At 33.9% G+C, this 20,874-nt stretch overlaps 2 pseudogenes; both read right to left on the reverse strand.

Moving 5' to 3' along the window:
- Positions 1-13,302: 13,302 nt before the first annotated feature.
- LOC144364667 (DET1 homolog pseudogene) lies at positions 13,303-13,843 on the reverse strand (annotated as a pseudogene).
- A 205-nt stretch (positions 13,844-14,048) lies between these two features.
- On the reverse strand, positions 14,049-14,957 carry LOC101959261 (DET1 homolog pseudogene; annotated as a pseudogene).
- Between the last annotated feature and the right edge of the window lie 5,917 nt (positions 14,958-20,874).

Raw genomic sequence — 20,874 nt, forward strand, 5'->3', positions numbered from 1 at the left:
TGTCCTCCTATACTATTCAAAGATCGGCAAGGTAGTGCCTTGGAGGTAATATAAAAAAGATTCATTGCCCACTTTAAGTTGTTGGCTGTAATCAATGATCCCATAAGTATTATTGAACCAAAACATTTTTAGTAACAGTATATGTAAATGCTTTATCACTTTATCTTTCTAAAACTTTTTCATATAAAAAAGTTAAAACCTACACAAAAGTTTGAAAACATAATCATATAATGGACATATAAGGCCTTAATGATTTAAATCATGTAGACTTCAATGACAATTATTGAAAAGTACTTGCATTAATGTTTCAAATCTCATTTCTCTTCCATGTATATGCAGGGACGGTATGGCAGGGATCTGGTACAAGACTCACCATCATTACCATCATATCCAGAGAGTGCACAATCGGATTCATTTTCCCAGGAATTTCCTTACCTTCCTCCTCAGTAACCACTTAGATGATAAAGAGGTGAGCTGGGTCCTATGAGATAGATAGATGGATATGTAAATAGATAGATAGATACTTTTTAAACTTTCTGTGTCAATACTTACAGCTATAAGAGAATACAAAAATTAGACTTAAAATTGTTTTTCTTTTTTTAAAAAATATCCAGTTAAAAAGCTCTTCTGAAGTTGATTCATCTATCTAAATGCTTCTGAGAGGAAACATCTGTTCTGCTTCTGGCTAAGAATCTGGTTAGGGGTAGGGAGTGTCAGGATAGTGGCCTGACAACCACTGGTCTGCTGACCTCAAAGGATTCTGAATACTTCCTAAAACTCAGCTCGGCCATTAACCAAATAGGGATTATAATAATACATAATCATTGTCTGAGATTGTGGCTCAGTGGTAGAGCACTTACCTACCGTGTGTGAGGCACTGGGTTCAATTCTCAGCACCACATATAAATTAATAAATATATAATTATTATTATATATATATAATAAATTAATAAATAAAGGTTCATCAACAACTAAAAAATTTTTAAAATAATTATAATACATAATCACCATATAGAATTAGTGAAACTATTAAAAGACATACCACACAAAAGATTATGGCTACATAATACAGCCATTAGAGCTGTCCTGGATGCTGTTTCAAACTTCTCCCCCTAAAATTTAATATCTGGAGCAGCTGCACAAGCACCATTTGCAGACTTGTGACAAATTTAGAACATGAAGCCACATTTAGACCTTAGGAGTAAGAATCTTAATAATATCCCCTTATGATTCATAACCCAATAAATATGAAAGTCTTACATTAAGAAATCTAGGGAGCAATTATGACAGCAATTATGACACCCCCCAAAAAAAGAATACAAACAAGAAGTTATAGAAATATTGTTTTAATTTTTAGAAAATCAATTTTACCTCTTTAGATTCCACTTCAAATGTGCCAAATTCAATGAAAGATTAAATGTTTAAATATAAATTACATTCATATTTTTACAGATAAGAGAGAAATGTCACAGAATTAAACTATGAAACACTCCATAGCATTGCTTTTCTTTTTAATTGCATTGGAATATTATTTTTAAGTGATCTCCTATTGTCTTTAATGAAAGTGAAGAATTTGAACATTCGGCATTAGGTAGCAGCTGAAGATATTTATTCAGTAAAAGAAATATTAGAATATTATTTGGGGTAGAGAAATATAAAAGAAATGTCTAAGATATATGTTAGGGTGTAATGAAATATGTTGGCAATAAACCTAAACAAAGTTCAATTGTAGAAGTTGGATGATATCTTCAATTTCTTCATATTTTTACTTAATAATATTTCATTGTCATTTCTGTATGAGATATACTTTTGGACACTCGATTATACTCACTAAACTCATCTATATGTTGCTAGTCTACACCAGGCCAAATAAAATTGTTATTAAAGTATTATGAATTATAGAGATAATCTGTTATTTTCTATTTCTTCACAGGTTTGACTCGAAAATGCAATTACTACATGTGCTTTCTCCCTGATATCACAGTAAGCTCCCATCATGTGTTGGTAAATTATCAAAAAAGCTACAAAACCATGATGTAGTATATTTTCTTCATCATACTTACCTTTCTAATTAATGTTCAATCAGACAGTTTCAAATTATTAATCTGGTAATGCTCATGATTCTGTGTAACAAAAATTAATTTCTTTTCTCAAATCAATAAATTTCAAGCATCATCTTATATGTATGGTCTTCATTTATGCTTTCATATTTACTTTAATCACTTCCTTTTCCTCATTTGGGTAACACCAAAGCAACTTTAGATAAGAGGTCCTTGAAGTCAATTAATTCCATGTAGTCTGTCACATTTCACATTCTCCAAATATTTGCTCCCCAACCTCAAGTATATTATTTAACTTAGTTATTCAAATATTCAATCTACTCATTCATATTTTTTTCTACTGCATGTATCCTAAATCTCCATGTACTTTACACATTCTGTCTCAGTCCTTAAATGCAAGAAGATAACACCAGAATCCCCTTCCAGCAGAATGGCCACACTGAGAACAGACTCTACTACTTCCATCAGTGCTGTCAGAAAGGAATTTCACTCCTCGAGTGTTTGTTCAGTGACAGTCACTAGCTACAGGCAGAGCCTGAATATAAAACAAAATTCTGCTTTCATGGAGTTTGCTTTATGTTTGAGTAAAGTGGATGGGAATAAATTACTATGTTAGGAAGTGATATGTGTGCTTAAAACTAGAAGGAAAGGCAGAGGCACAGAGACAGTTTTACATAAAATGGCATATTTTCTAGTATAGTGACATGTTTGAGAGCATATGGATTTAGGATTGAGCAAGCATAAAGAAAGAAACTTTCATGCAAAAGCAAGAGAAAGTGCAAATTCGTTGTGGTAGAAATTACTTTGCTGAATTTAGGAAAACTTCAAGAAGAACAGAACAGGTAGAGATGTCAAGAAGTTGACAAAAATAATTTAGGTTTCATAAAAAGGGGTGTGCTGATAATTAAAGTTCTGTAGATGAAGTACAGATTGTGGGTAAGATGGACACCACTGGAGAAGGACATGATTTCATTAGTATTTTGGAAAGTAGGCAGGAGTTGAAGGAATTTTACTTACATTTTAGCTTACATAAACCTCAAGATCCTTAATATCTCCATATTGTTTCATGCTAACTACTCATTATTTATCTCACCTCTTTTTGGATAATCAAAGCCTTTATTTCGTCACTCAATAATACTTAAAATAACTGCAATCAATCACTAAACATCAATGAATCCATCTTCAAGTTTCCTATGGTCTATACCGTCTAGGTGTGACATCCTCCCTATTTTTACACAGCTCCTCTCACAAAGAAAGACAAATCTACAAGCAAATACTCATTTCATATTTTCTAAATGAGGAATACAACATTGCTTACAAAATCTTTCCTTGTATTTGGTCCTACACCTACACCTCTCATTCTTTTCCTCCAAAAAGTTGAGATAATACGTCATTAATTAGGTGAAGCAGCTAACACATCTGACTCAGCAGTCAACTCCAGAAAACAATCAACTTTGGACAATGATATATGTCTTTTTGGTATGAACACTTTAAGCTCCCAGTCCATTATGTTGTATAGAAATCTTCTATACAAAACTTCTCTCTCCTTGCATTCATGAGCACTAAGATGATACTCACGTGGTCCAAAAACATTTTCTAATTGATCTTTTGTTTTTCATTTTCTATATCATTCTTACAGAATTTTTTCATGAGGATCATCTTTCCAATGAAGACTATAAGGAGACAAATTAAAATCGTAATGCTAAAAATGACAATGATGACACTTAAAGTTTATACTTGAGCCATGTCCACTTGCAGTTTGATTTATACACATTCTCATTTAATACTGCTATACCTATCATGATAACACCTTCCAGATAATAAAACTGCAGTTTTATGACTTTAAGCAAAATACAAGTTCACTGCAACATTTGTTTGTAGGCATTAAACTTTTCCTCTTGAAATTTCATCTACTTGGCTTCCATAATATTAATATTAATTGCTTCGAAATTCTCTTCTCCTCTGCCATTCTTTTTCTTCTCAGAAATTTCCATGGGCTTCTTAATATCCTTTCACAATTTCATCAATGCTATCTGTAGGATTTATCCTAGGTTTATTAATCTGAATTTACACATCATTCCTGGATGATCAATAATCTGGTAAATTCCAAATCAGCAGCTGCAGAGTGAACCTTCTTCTCCCATTTTAAGTTCTTATCATTAACTTTCTCTTAGATTTCTCTCTGTGGTTACCTTTACCCTAGCCTGTTTCACCAATTATTCAGGAGGTTCTTCAAGAGATGGAATAGAGCTAGTCACCATGTATCAACAATGCCAAACAGTTTTGATATTATCTAAGACAGTCACATGTTATCTGTTACATTATTTTTCATTTTTGAAATTCTAGAAGGAAAATGAGATTGTTTTTCATTAAGTAAATAAATGTCATAGAATTTTTCATAAACTGTTCCCAGAAAATAACCATATTTTTCAATGGGGCTCCTACAACATAATGTATAAGATTTACTTAATAATTATTTCCTTAAAATATCTGATCCAAATTTAAACTACAGGTTTAGTTATGGCATTAGTTGAAAAGATAGGCAACGCATTTATAGTCCATTATGTGGTTACTTACTTCAACTTTAGAGCACACAAAAAAAATCACCTGAAGACATTGTTAAAATGCATTTTCCTGATGCATTTCTAGGTTTTGATTCAGCAAGTTTGGAAAGGAAGACTAGGAATTTGCATTTCGAACATGCTCCCAGGTTGTACTGCCTGGTATTCTCTTTCCCATGGGTCACAATCAGGTTATGTAACTTGCCTGAAGGTTACAAATGATTATTTGATATTCATTTCTGAGAATATTGACTGTTGGAAGGATGAGTATTTTTACACACATATGCTTTGATATATAGTTAAAAACTATATGTTTTTTTTTCTTTTTGTCTAATATCATGTTGACCCACGACTTACATTGAGGAAACTAAACCCCTAAAAAATTAAAGAAAGTAAATTAAATTTCTAATAGAGTTTCCTAATAACTACGTGACGACATATAATGTATTAGTCATATTTAAGTTTAATTATGAGAATGTTTTATCAGCTGCCACAGATGTCCCTTCTGGCCCTGACGTCATTTCTCTGGGCACAGTCAAGATACCTTCAACCCTATCTCCAAGGTCACTGCCAATGACAAACGGAGGTCTCATGTCCAATCAGCTGCAGCCTACACCACTACACCACTACTGCCATCACAGCTGCCTCTGATGCCACTGCTGCCACCTCAACATCGCCCAGAAGTCGTCTTTCTGGGTGCTGCTGCCCTTGCAGCTGCAACCACTCGCTGCTGCCACAGAAAACACCGCTGCCCCAGCCCCAACTGATGGCAACACCACTTCTGATTCCCAGAGATTGCCAGGTGATGCTGCCCCGACAGCTGCAGCCACTGCTGCTGCTGACCAGCTGCCTGCTGCCAACGACTGCCACTACTCCCGCTACCACCACAGCCTAGAGGACTGCTGCAGGAGACACTCCAGGTTTGGTTGCATGTAGCTGCATGCATTTTGGCACACCAGCCAGGGCCCAGGGGCCAGTGCCAGCAGGTTTACCAAAGCCTCTCTCTGGGGACTCCAGCTGAGACCTGCAGGTCCATTGTAGGGATGCCTGCAGGTTTGGAGGTTCCTGAGATCCTCCTGCTGTGAGTGCTGGTGGCCCCTGTCTTGTTGCTGCATCTGGGGTTGCTCCTTTACATGAGTGTAATCCTGGTGGTCTCTCTGCAAGTAGAACCAGCATTGAGATCTTGGGACTGCAGCATGGTGGAGCTTGAGGTATCTGAAGCTCAGATCTGTGGGATAGTGACTGGGTCTGCGAAGGCTGATCTGGGTCTGGTGATCCTGAGAGACATCAGAGACAGAGCTGAGAAACTTTTGAACACTGATGGAGATAGTTCAACTTTCCAGAGATATTTATTTTATTTTATTTTATTTTTGATTTGTTAATATCACTACCATATTTGGAACAGGATGTTTTTTATGCATCAGTGTGTGGAGGACAATGATATATGACTGGTGTTTTGAATTTTTGTTGTATTCTTATGTCTTTAATTTTTTCTCTTTGCTCATATTCTTCCTCTCTCTTCCTCTGTTTTCTTGGATTTTCTTTCCAACATTTCTTCAACCAACAGCCAATCTCTGTTGGCACTTCTTCCACACTTCCTCTGAATTTTTGCTTCTATCTTCCCTCTTCTGCCTAGGAAACATCACGTACTGTGCTACCTCTGTTCTCTCATCCACTATTTGAAATTTTAAACCATTTTAACAAATTTTCTGTTTATACTATACATAGTTATTGAATTCATCATTTTGGTTTAATGTGAGAAAGCAGTAGATGCCTTAGTGGGAGCTATTAGCTTTAAGGCTACACACACACTGGGTGATATTGATATTGGTCTCACCATTAAAGGTGAGGGACACTATAGGTCTACAGGGTAGAATTTGTGCTGCCTTAGGTCCATCCTTCTAGAAAGGAAAACACACAAAAAAAAAATGAAAAACAAGGGAATAAAGCACCCCAAACAAACCAAGATTCTTCAACAACAAAAGTCACTGACAACACAGTAGAAGAAATCTCCAAGAAGGAGTTCAAATGTTCATAGTTAAATTGATCTGTGAAGTACAGGATAGTATAAGGAGTGAAGTCAAAGAAAAGATACAGGAAGTGAAAGATCACTTCAATAAAGACTTAAAGAGTGTGGGAAAAAAAACAAGCAGAAATTCTCAAAATGAAGAACTCAGTAAACCAAATTATAAATTTAACAGAAAGCATCACCAACAGACTAGACCACTTGAAAGACAGAACTTCAGACAATAAAGACAAAATATATAATCTTGAAAGTAAAATTGACCATGCATATATCCCTAGTTTTTCTAGCATTGTGAACATGAAGGGATGCTGTATTTTATCAAATGCTTTGTCTGCATCTATTGAGATGATCATATATCAGAAACATACCTCAACACTGTAAAAGGTATCTTAAATATATATATATATATATATATATATATAATAATGATGTAAAAAGCCAACATCATTCTAAATGGAGAAAAATTGAAAACATTCCCTCTAAAAACTGGAACGACAATAATCTCCTTTTTCACCACTTCTACTTAACAAAGTTCTTGTAACGATAGCCAGATCAATAAGATAGATGAAAGAAATTAAAAAGATATGGATAGGAAAAGAAGAACTCAAATTATCACTATTTGCAGATGATATGATTCTATACATAGAAGACCCAAAACATTTCACCAGAAATCTCCTAGAACTAATAAATGAATTCAGCAAAGTAGCTGGATATAAAGTCAACACTCATAAATCAAAGGCATTTCTGTACAACAGTGACAAATCCTCATAAAGAGAAACTAGGAAAACCACCCCATTTACAATAGCCTCAAAAAAATGAAATACTTGGGAATAAACTCAATAAAAAAGGTGAAAGACCTTTTTTTTATTGGTTGTTCACAACATTACAAAGCTCTAGACATATCATATTTCATACATTGGATTGTAGTGGGTTATGAACTCCCAATTTTACCCCAAATGCAGATTGCAGAATCATGTCGGTTACACATCCACAATTTTACATAATGCCCTATTAGTAACTGTTGTATTCTGCTACCTTTGCTATCCCCTACTATCCCCCCTCCCCTTCCCTCACATCTTCTCTCTCTACCCCATCTACTGTAATTCATTTCTCTCCTTGTTTATTTTCCCATTCCCCTCACAACCTCTTATATGTAATTTTGTATAGCAATGAGGGTCTCCCTTCATTTCCATGCAATTTCCCTTTTCTCTCCCTTTCCCACCCATCTCATGTTTCTGTTTAATGTTAATCTTTTCTTCCTGCTCTTCCTCCCTGCTCTGTTCATAGTTGTTCTCATTATATCAAAGAAGACATTTGGTATTTGTTTTTTAGGGATTGGCTAGCTTCACTAAGCATAATCTGCTCTAGTGCCATCCATTTCCCTGCAAATTCCATGATTTTGTCATTTTTAAGTGCTGCGTAATATTCCATAGTGTATAAATGCCACATTTTTTTTTATCCATTTATCTATTGAAGGGCATCTGGGTTGGTTCCATAGTCTAGCTATTGTGAATTGTGCTGCTATGAACATCGATGTGGCAGTATCCCTGTAGCATGCTCTTTTAAAGTCTTCAGGGAATAGTCCAAGAAGGGCAATAGCAGGGTCAAATGGTGGTTCCATTCCCAGCTTTCCCAGGAATCTCCATACTGCTTTCAGATAGAGCCCTAATATCCAGAGTATACAAAGAACTCAAAAAATTAGACAATAAGATAACAAATAACCCAATAAACAAATGGGCCAAGGACCTGAACAGACACTTCTCAGAGGAGGATATACAATCAGTCAACAAGTACATGAAAAAATGCTTACCATCTCTAGCAGTCAGAGAAATGCAAATCAAAACCACCCTAAGATACCATCTCACTCCAGTAAGATTGGCAGCCACTATGAAGTCAAACAACAACAAGTGCTGGCGAGGATGTAGAGAAAAGGGTACACTTGTACATTGCTGGTGGGACTGCAAATTGGTGCCGCCAATTTGGAAAGCAGTATGGAGATTCCTGGGTGAAAGACCTTTACAATGGAAACTTCAGCATGCTAAAGAAATTAAAGAAAACCTTAGAAGATGGAAAGATCTACCTTTTTCTTGGATAGGCAGAATTAATATTGTCAAAATACTACCAAAAGCACTATACACATTCAATGCAATCCCAATCAAAATCCCAATGTAACCGATGTGATTCTGCAATTTGTATTTGGGGTAAAAATGGGAGTTCATAACCCACTTGATTCAAATGTATGAAAGATGATATGTCATGAGCTTTGTAATGTTTTGAAAAACCAATAAAAAAAAATCCCAATGACATTTCTCAGAGAAATAGAAAAAGCAGTCATGAAAATCATCTGGAAAAATAAGAGACCCAGAATAGCCAAAGCAATACTTAGCAAGAAGACAGAAGCTGGTGGCATTTCTATTCTAGATCCTGAAACTATACTACAGAGCAAGTAGCAAAATCAGCATGGTATTGGCACCAAAATAGACCTATAGATCATAGTACAGAATAGAAGACACAGAGACTAACCCACATACCTACAGTTATCTTATATTGGACAATGGCACCAGAAATGTAGATTGGAGAAAAGATAGTCTCTTCAACAAACCGTGCTGGGAAAACTGGAAATCCACATGTAAGAAAATGAAATTAAACCTCTATCTCTCACCATGCACAAAACTCAACTCAAAGTGGTTCAAGAACCTAGGAATTAGACCAGAGACCTTGTGGCCTAATAGAAGAAAAAGTAGGCCCAAATCTCCATCATGTCAGATTAGGCCCCAACTTTCTTAATAAGACTCCAGAAGTTCAAGAATTCAAACCAAGGATCAATAAATGGGATAGATTCAAACTAAAAAGCTTCTTCTCAGCAAAAGAAAGAATCAGTGAGGTGAATAGAGAGTGTACAGAATGGGAGCAAATCCTTACCACAAGCACATTAGATAGAGCAATAATCTCTAGGATATATAAAGCACTCAAAAACCTAAACACTAAAAAAAAAAAAAAATCAATAAACAGACCAAGGAACTGAAGAGATACTTCTCAGAAGAGAATATACAATTAATCAACAAACCTATGAAAAAATGTTCATCATCACTAGCAATTATAGAAATGCAAATCAAAACCAATCTAAGATTTCATCTCACTCCAGTCAGAATGACAGTTATCAAAAATACAAACAACAGTAATTGCTGTTTACCATTATGTATATAACATAGAAATGTTGCAAAAGTAGCTTTCAATTTTTCATTTTCCAGCCTTTGTGTTATTTTTATCATACATTTTATTTCTACATATTGAAGCTCAGAGAAAACATTAATTTTTTAAACAAAGTCAAATTTTAAAAAGTTTCATACATATATAATTTATATTTCCCCCACATATATATCATTTCTAATTTGCTTTCTTTGAGTAGATTTGGATTTCATTTTCTTTCTGCATGAAGGAATTGCATTAATTTTATGTCATGCAATACAATATTGAAAGATATTCTTTCAGTTTTGTGATTCTGAAAAAGTTATTTTTTCTTTACTTTAAAAATACTTTTTCATTGGTTATAAAATGTTTGACATTATTTTTCTTTCAGTTCTTGATTTTTATTTTTAAAATTAACATTAATTGTACATATTAATGAGGTTCAATGTAAAATTTCAACAAATATATACATTATGCATAATATTCAAGTCAGATGCTAATTAGCATTTCTTTCTTATAATTTCTTAAATTTTGGATTCCTCAAACTCCTTTCTTCTACAACTTCATAAAATACATAATAGATTATTGTGAACACTAGTAATTCCACTGGTTCTAGAAAATGAGAACTTATTCCTTCTAACTGTTTTTGCTACTCATTATCCAACCTCCCTTTATGCCTCCATTACCACCGCACTTTAGTAATTACTATTCTACATTCAGATTGACTTTTTTTTTTTAGCTTCCACGTTTAAGAGAGAGCATTTTTTATCTTTCTGAGTATGACTTATTTCACTTAACCTAAGATTTCCAGTACCATCTCTTTTGCTGCAGCTGGCAGGATTTCATTCTTTATGGATGAAAAAAAAAAAAACCATTGGTATATACACCAAGTTTTCTTTCTCAATTTATGCATTGATGGTTGACAACTTTGAATCTATACCTTAGCTATTATGAATGGTGTCACAATAAACATAGGTGTGCAGCTATCTCTTGGGCATGTTGGCTTTATTTCCTTTGAATATATTGGATATATGCACAGAAGTGAGAAAAGCTGGAACTATATTTTTTTGAGGAATTTTCATACTGTTCTCCATAGCTGTACTAATTTATATTCTCATCAATGATGTATGGAGCTGCTTTTCTCCTCATTTTCACCAACACTTGTTGTTTGTTTTGTTTCTTTGATAATAGCCATTCTAATTGGGGTGAAGTGGTAGTTTTGATTTGTATTTCCCTGGTGGCTAATGATATTGATCATTTTTTCATATATTTGTTTGCCCTTTTTTGTTTTGTTTTTGGAAGTGTCTATTAAGACCATTTGATCAAGTTTTAATTAAATTACTTGTTCCTTGTGGACATTTTTTAAGGTCCTAAGGTATTCTGGATAATAATCCTTCATCAGACAAATAGCTGGCAAATATTTTCTCCTATTCTTCAGGTTGTCTCTTTACTCTGTCAATTATTTCCTTTGCTATACAGAGCTTCTTAGTTTGATATAATTCTTTTTTAAATTTAATTTTTGCTTTTATTTCTTGTGCTTTGGGGATGGTATATAAAGCATTGCCTATAAAGATATTTTAAAGTTTTTTTCCCTAGTTTTCTTCTAGCAATTTCATAGTTTCAGATCTTACAGTTAAGTTTTTGGTCCATTTTCAGTGATTTGATACATGGTGAGAAGGATCAACATAATGAACTTTCTCATATCTTCTAAAAATGGATATCAAACACCATTTTTGAAGAGGCTGACCTTTCTCTGATATTTTTTAGCACCTATTTCTCCACTGTCTTCTGACTAATATTTTTATAATATCAAATCAGCTATCATTCACATATTTACTATTCTGTATATAACCATGTTTATTTTTCCTCTGGCTACTTGTAAATGTTCTCTTTATCACTGCTCATAAGCAATTTGTTTATGATGTACTTAGTTTTATTCATGTTCTTGTACTTGCCTAGTTTTCCTAATTTTAGAATTTTTTAAAGTTTTTTTAACCCTTCTTCTTCACCTTCAGTAAAAATTACATATGTCTTCTATTTGAGATTGTCCCACATATGTTGCACACTTTATTGTCAGTGAAGCATTATTTAGTTTTGTTTCATTCTTATTTTGATAGGTTTAATGCTGTATTTTCAAGTTCCCTAATCTTCTTTTCCTCATTATCTAGTAGGATGTTAATCCAATCCAGTGTACTTTTCACTTCAGATTTTATATTTTCAAATATAATATTCATTTTCCCTATTTAAACACATAATAATTATTAAGATAATTTTAATACCCTGTTTACAAATTCTATCATTAGTCCATTTACGTTGATTGACTATGGTTTCATTATAAACCATGTTTTCATTTTTGTTCCATGCCTAGTAATTTTTTAAATTATGTAGAAAGCATTGAGATTTTGTCTTTTTTGGGTACTGGATGTTTTTTTACTTAATTTAAATGTTATGGATTTGTTCTATGGATAATAATGAAGTTACTTTTGAATTCTTTTGCATTTTAGAGACTTTTAAGGCTTATTAGGCAATCGAGAGTACAGAGCCTTTTCACTTAGAACTAAACTTAACCTACTACTAACGCAAAACTTTTCCAAGTACTCCAACAATGGTGCATGTATTCCACCTGCATGCCACTCTCCTGTGTCAGCACAGTCTTTTCAAGTCCTCTTTCAGCTTCAGAAATTATACATCCTACTGCTTTCTAATATTCTTTCCCAAGCTTCATGGATTTTCTCCACATTTAGCTAATCAAAACTCTGTAGAATTTTATCTCAACCTTGAATAGGTCTCCAGAATTCTTTCTCTGAGTGATTTTCTCCTATCTGAAATTTACTTTACTTCAATGTTCTGGGTTAACTTTACACACTTGCCTCTACTAATTTCAATTATATCTTCCCAAGAGAATCACCTAGATAACCTACTCTCTTGATTCTTCAGGGTTTTTTGCTTGTTTGTTTATTTGTTTGGTTTGGTTTGAGTTGGATTTTTTTTTTAAGTTAGAAAATATCAAGGCTTTAAATTTTTTCTCATAAATAAGACTGCTTGTTGGATAAGTAAGACCGATGTTCAAAGTTCTAATGATTAAAGATTTTCCTACTTTGGGTACATACAATAATGCAAAAGAAATGACACAAAGGGGGTTGAGGTATATAATGCTATTTATGTTCACATAAAAAAATAAACACATAACCTAAATAAACAAGAATAGAATGGATTTAATTAATCCTGGGAATTCACTCAGGGAAAAGGCAATAGGACTTTAAATCAATCAGTAGGGGTACTGTACACAATAATAAGTCCTAAAAGGTTGAGGCCCCTGCTCCTTCTTAGCACTCTCACATGTGAGGTACACCAGTACAGAACCCACAGAGCTGGTAGTCAGCAGCAGGGACTCTACTGTCCACTGAAATTAAGCAGGCAAAGTCCTAAAAGGCCAAATAACCTGGGTGTTCTACATGCAGCAGTTTCATTTATGTAACTTGACAACACAATCAGCATCCATCCTCTGCACAGAAATAGCAAAAGGCTTAAAAGGGTACAATGTGAAGGCAAGGAGGCCTCAAAGTTTGTATCTCATGGAAATGCTCATTAAGTTGCCTGGATCTCAAGCTTGAGCAATGCAAAGTCCCATGCATAGAACCTTATGAGGTGTTCTCCACAAATCCTGGGTTGCTCTGTGACTGACACCCACTTGTCTTCAGAGCTAAAGAGAGGTAAATCCAGATAGGAGATACCACTCTAAGACTGGGTACGGATGGGGAGCTGACCCAGCAATCAGCTCACAATGTCTGTGTACTCTCTGTACTTGCATTTATCATTGTGTCTTTGAACTAGCATTGGATCTGGCTTGCAGCCTTATTGCTAGAAGCTGAGCACGGAAACTGGACTTCACTGTGCAGAGCAGCATTATGGAAGAGATCACAGAAGTTCCAAAGAACTCAAAAGTCCATAAACATATTTTCAAACACAGCAATCATCTCTGTTGTCACTATAGAGAATACCACAAAGAAATGTTACAAGAGGCTAGTGAGGGATTGTGAAAACACACCCTATACAATTTCTCTCAACAGCAATATCAGCAGCAGGTCAATGAGAGATCCTAGATTCAGCTGACTTTGTAGTTTACTTCTTTGCTGGCTGATCTGAGTTTCCAAACTAATACCTCAAGAAGCAATCTAAGGTGAATCTGTCACTACAGACTCACTGGTCCACTCAATAAATATGGTTTTCCTCCATAGGCTTCTTTTTCCACTTGTATAGCTGCTACAGTTGGTCAGAGGACAGGAAGAAGGACATCTTGGCCATTGCGCTACCATCCTGTTCTTCCTGGTATCCCAGGTATATCAGCAGCTGGTGTTTCAGGGATTGATGAAAGGATCCATATAGGGGTTGAACATGATTGTCTTGTCCCTTTGCATATCAGGAAAAGAACCAACACAGTGTCATTCTCATACCAAAAGCTGCCATGGTCCACACATCAGTGAACATGACTTCTGGAAGACAGTGATGGTCTTCCTCCTGCACTGACAATATAGCCAGGATGTTTTTCTAAAAGTACAGCCCTTGTTTACATGAAAGAACCACTTTTTTTTTTGCATTGAGTAAGAACATGTCACATAGTCATCAGTGGAAAAGTCAATGGTGTGAAGAGATTAGTCCTCTAGAGGGACCATGAATTGAAAGTCTCTGACTTATGGTTGCAATATGCCTCATAGAAAAAAGAGTAAGTCATCTCTGGGAGGATGGGCAGCAGAGCCTGCGATGACACACCATCAGTCATCAGTAAAGAGACAACATTCCATGTGCTCACCATTGGTAAGGTGCTGAAGGACAAAACAGATCAAAAGAGCCACCCAAGAAGACTGCTGGTCATTGCCATTGGACAGGATCCCCTCCCCATCCCACTTATATCTTTATAGTAAGTAGGTCCTCTATCCCTGCAAGTCCTGGCATTTACAGATTTCAATAGATGGCTGGCCATAAGAGAAAAGTAATAAAGCAGTGTCCATGGCATAGGAAACAGGGTGCTTTTCAACGTTGACAGTTGTGAAGTTGGAGAGGACTCCGGTGGACACGTACCTGGTGCCACTGGTTACCTACCTTCCTGAACTGATCCTTCATCATTCCAAGCAGTGAATGACATTTTGGTTTTGAAGTTCTCAAAATGTATTATTGGAAACATGATGATCTATTATCACATCTCTTTCAGGTTCAGCTAGTGGGTGGAAGGCAAGGGACACCCCACCTTGCTCTGTGTCCTCCTCCTCCCACCTCCTCATTACTCTCTTTAGGCCCCATATTCCTCAGCAGCCATGTGTAAATTCTTTCCAGATAATAAGCTTAAATACCCTTGTATTCATTTTGTTTTTTCCCTTTCTCCCAGGGATCACTCTTCTGCATTTCTTGCTTAGTAATATCTGAACATTTTCTTATCATATATTTTGTTATTCTTGTAATTCTTTAAAGTAACAGAGAAAATCCATTTTTCATATGTTATCAGGACTGAGGCTAAAATCCAGAGTAAATGGATTTTGAAGTCCTCATATTTCTTCTAAAAGTCCTCTATTATCTGATCCATTTGCTACTCTGACTTCAGGTCCACAAAATTTCTCACTCTACCTACAATGTCCTGTTTGTTATTTTTAAAAAATATTCCATACATGTTCTCATTACAAGTTCTCCAATGCCCTCTATCTGCCTATTCATTTCCTCATTTCCTTTACTTTTTTGTTCTTCTGCTCAAGGAGGGTTTTCTGGCCATAATCTAGTGTTGACTCTCTATCCCTACCAAGACTTTCTATCCCCCTTTTCCAATTTGGTTTTCTCCTTAGTACTTGTCACTAGCTACATATATAACTTGTCATCTTTGTTATGTCTCCCTTCTATATACTTTGCATAAAGTCAGGAACAAAAGAATTTTTCTTTTGTTCCTGACTTTATGCAAAGTATATAGAAGAGTTCCTAGGATATATTAGGAACTCAATGATTTTTACATCAAACAGTTTTATATTAGCATATACCTACACAAAATTTTATGCATTCTTTTTATTAAGTACATAGTGAATTGGACACAATATAAGGAACTGTGTTTGTATGAGATGCACAAGATATTTTTGTAGTTGTGTTCAAATTGCAAAATAATCTTAAAGGGCACATAGGAATTTATCATGCATTCCTTGTAAGAATGTGAAAGGACATTCAGAGCAAAGATAAAGATTTACAGAGATGTGAGATTATTGATGTGTTCAGGAAAGTGTGATTGAGGCAATAAGAGTAGCAGGAAATGAGATCACAAATAGTATGCTGTGCAAAACTTGATAATGGGAAAGTAGGAAATTAAAAAACACTATCTTGAATCAAAAAACTACTTCATGGAACAAGTGAATCTGAACTCATATTACAGATAACCATTATAATACTACAACCTCCTTCTTTCCTGTTATCATGTTCTAAATCAAACTTTGCTAAAGTACTCCTTGGAATCCATGGAACAAAAATTGGAAAGAAAATTTCTAATCATACTGACTTCTCAGAATTTAAATGAAATTTTAGGTACTTGAAACCACAAAATTACCATATCATAAAGGAACAAGGTTTAAATAGTTAAGTAATCCACAATCGATCATCCCACTGCCTCATCTTCTTGTCTTCCATTGGGGAAACAAGGTAACTTTTACATTTTCTTTCTCTTATACATGTACTTATGAAAAATATTTCAAAATTGTTGACATCTTCTGCACAATAAAAATAAAAATATTTGTAAAGATGTTAATGCCAGTGTATTATAAATTGCTTCATAAATCTTCTTTTAATTAATATAAGGTTGTGATTCATCTTCTATGTTTTTAAATATAGTTAATATATAGACCCTGGGGATTTCATTGTGATTGTCTCATGAAGTGCTCAGGTTTTATTTTGAAGGTGAGACCAAGATACTAAGGTTTCTAGAAATCTTGCAACTGCTTACTTTGTTTATGTTTCCTGAACCTCCTTATCATCTAAAAATTAGAGAATAAAATATTTACACAGCGACATACATGGTTATTCTGAAAATTACAGATAAGATTATGAAAAATCTAGCACAGTGATTGCCATCTATCAGTTGCTTAATAACGACAGCTATTTGAAATTTTCTTCCATGTCAAATTAATTCTCATTAAGAAGTAATATTTTCCATGTTTTAATTTGCTACACATAGGTAAGATATGACCTCTAAGTATAATTGATTAGAAAAATGTTAACTTCAGATAATGAATGAAAGGCAATAAAATATATCTGAAAAACTTAAAGCTTTGCTATTGTAAAATATCCTATGTATATAATATGGATGAAAATATGATTTTAATCTTTACAGAGTAAGTGAATATATTGTCAACATTATGTCGTTATTATTCAGTATAAAGATGAGATGTTTTATGCCAAAGAATTTGGAAACTATGGTAAAAATTATAATATACAAATATCAAGGCAGATAATTGAGTTCCTATATGTATTCACCCTCTATATTCACATGGATGTTAATCACAAAAAAAATTTAGGTATAGCTTGGGTAAAAAATAAAAATATTCTTTGTGAATTTTAAATATGCATATTATAAGGAATAAAATATATCAAAATTACGTTAGAATACCTTTATTTCTATTTTAATCATCTGTAGGTGGTCAAAAGGTCTGTAGACTTATAGCCATAGAATTAGAGGTCAATCTATCTGGAAAGTGATTTCAGAGATTATAACTAAGGTCACTTTTGTTAGATGTATTAAATGAGGCCTGGTGGAACTCAGGGGCTTGCTTAAGCTTCAGCAGTCACAAGGAAGCCTGATTCCACCAGGGTATTGTTTCCACCTGCACCTCTCTACAATTTGTAAGGGAACCTGGCTGCATGTCTTGACTCACCAAAAAAAAATGATATTGAAAGGAGTTCTGGTTGAATTTTATCTTTATGATAATCATTCATCACAAAATGCCCATCAGTGAAGATTAATCCTAGTAACTGACTATATCTGAATGGACCTTCCACATTTTAGCAAGGATGACTTAAAATTATGCCCTTTAGATGGGAAAAGTCTCTTTTGAAATAAACTATGATATTCATATCTGTAGTCATGAAATTCTCAAAACTATTTCCTGTTATTAACAAATTCATTGCCCTTTTCTCATCATTGAGTAGAAATATAATAATAGATAAATTAGTAACAGACGTAAATAAATAATATATAATTTCCAGAAGATAAAAATATATTCTAGATATTCTGTATGTTTCTGCAGGACCAAGTAGCCATGAAGTTTTTCATCTTTGCCTGCCTGTTGGCTGTTGCTCTGGCAAAGCATGTAAGTATATGGGGATACAAGGTTTTTAAATTTAAATCTATAAAAAGAGTGTGAAGTTTTTACTACATGAAAAGGATACGAACATTGGAAGTGATGAACAGAGACCAAGTGTGTGCCTTGTAATCTGTGATCAATGATAACATGCTCTGCCTACACAGAATATGAAGGTTAACAATTATTCTACAAAGCGTCTTTGCTGTAATGTTGTAGAGGTTAAAAATATAAGAAAAATAGGAAGAAGGAAGAATAGATAACTTATCCTCCATGATATGTTGTAATATAGTTCAGAACTTTCTGGAAAAACCATTCTCACTTCTCATCATGTTCCTAAGGTTTAAGATAGCTCTATCCCAAAGCCAACTGTCAAAGAAATCCAAATTCCAATGAATTTACCCAAGACACAGTGTTTTAAAATTTTATTGCCATTAGACAATAAAATTGCAGAGAAAGAGATCCACCTTGGCATTGCAGTCAATAAGTCATAAATTTGTGTTTGGTTTTTTTTTAATTATGTAGGAGATAAAGCCCTGCTTCTCCAGTGAGGTAAAGCACTAATTATGAAGACAGATGCTAACAACTAATAGTACAAAACAAGTCTCTGGTTTATCTCATTCCCAATAGTCATTTAATGATTGTGACATTAGTACAAAAATAATGGTGAGCACTCTAGATACTACACATTCAATTCCAATCCTTCTGGAATAAGGACTCATACACATCTGCAACTATATTTGGCATTGATTTCTGGATATGTTTGTACCCACACATACATAACAGATACCCAGATCTCTTCAGGTGTCACCCAAAGAATTGGTTGTTCTCTTGATATGTATTTTATATAAAAATCAAAGATAAAAGAAAACAAATATATGCAGAGGACAATTAAAATTTTTCCTTCCATCTTTGTTGTTGACATTTGCAAAAATGTGTGATGGGTTCTCACATAAAAACATTGACAGTACAGAAAAAGCTATTTTACTAGAAAGTAATGAGTTAATTATCCATGAGAGTAAAAGTTTGGCAATGTAGTCAAAGGTTAAGTATTTTATTCTGAATTATTGTATAATGGGTATGAAATAATGCTTTTTTGAATAGCGCCAAAAACCACAAATAAGGAATCAAAACTTATTATCAATTTCTTCTTCCAAGGAATCTGCCAGCATTGAGCAAGAAGTAAGTCATAACTTCATATGTTAAATATATTTTAAAATAATTTATCATTTTATATAGCTGGAAAAATGAATGTCATTTATTATTTCAGAAGTGTAAGAAGGACAGAAATGTGATCTTCCAAGCAAATCAGGTAAAATTGATCTATTTATGCCTTTGTGATGATTACTGAGATGTATTTTATGTCCCTTAAGAGTTATTTTTCCATTACCCATGTGAGTATTATTTTTTAATCTCTCTTAAATAGGTGATTTTTATTGTCTTAACTGCTGTGAAATAATATGAAAGATCTCAGAAAAACATATTTATATTTCATTTGTGACCATGTTTTCAAAGTGTCACCCATCTGAAAGAATTTTTACTTTTTTCAGTTGTAAATAGACACAATACCTTTATTTTGTTTATTTATTTTTATGTGGTGCTGATGATCAAACCCAGAGCTTCACACATGTGAGGCAAGCGTTGTACCACTGAACCACAACCCCATTGTATTCAATGTCAAAAGGAATTCTTATTAATGGGCCCTCATTTCGCCTTCATTCTGAACTTTTTAAACTACCATTTTATATTTTCTAAGCATTACTTTATGCCAAAAAATGCTATTCAGGAATTATAGGAAATTATAAATAAAGTCCTCTTTTATTTATAAATAAAATCCTCTTGAATCAGGATTTTAATTACCCCCAATTTTTTGGTTTTATTTTTATTTTCATTTATTTTTTTATTGGTTGTTCAAAACATTACAGAGCTCTTGACATATCGTATTTCATACATTAGATTCAAGAGGGTTATGAACTCCCATTTTTTACCCCAAATACAGATTGAAGAATAACATCAGTTACTCATCCAAAAGAAAAAAAAAAAAAACAAGAGAGTGAATTAAATTACAGCAGATGGGGTAGAGAGAGAAGATGGGAGGGGAGGGGAAGGGGGATAGTAGAGGATAGGAAAGGTAGCAGAATACTACAGTTACTAATATGGCATTATATAAAAATGTGGATGTGTAACCCCCAATTTTTTTTTAATTCCAGTAGGCATGCTACCTTGATTTCAAGTCTGATCATATTGTGTTCTATAAGTCTAGTTGAAATTAGCATAGATGAAAGTGTATTCAATGTCAAAGAAATTTGAAAACGAGGAAGGAAACAGGCACTTGCCCTTCCTAATTCAATGAACAATTCAATTGAAAAATATTAATTTGTCTATGAACCAACTAACCCACTAAATACCTCCCCTAAGTTTCCACAAAAACAGAGATTAAGTCATTTTGTGACTTTAATTATTTACATTGTTATTAAATATTTTTATTAAAATTTTCTCTTTTAAGCTTAAGTAAATTTGTTTTTTAAACAGGGAATACGGCCCACAAAATTCCTCCCTCATAGTACTTACATTTCAATTCACCATTCCCAACATGTTTCTTTCCAAATGAAATTTTTTATATAATTATACATACCCACAAAAAATGAATTATTATGCTTCTCTCTCTGGTAGATGGATTTTATCTTTATATTCAGTAGACTACATTTAAAAACAAT

Source organism: Ictidomys tridecemlineatus, chromosome 9 (genome assembly GCF_052094955.1).
Source record: "Ictidomys tridecemlineatus isolate mIctTri1 chromosome 9, mIctTri1.hap1, whole genome shotgun sequence".
NCBI classification, from domain to species: Eukaryota; Metazoa; Chordata; class Mammalia; order Rodentia; family Sciuridae; genus Ictidomys; species Ictidomys tridecemlineatus.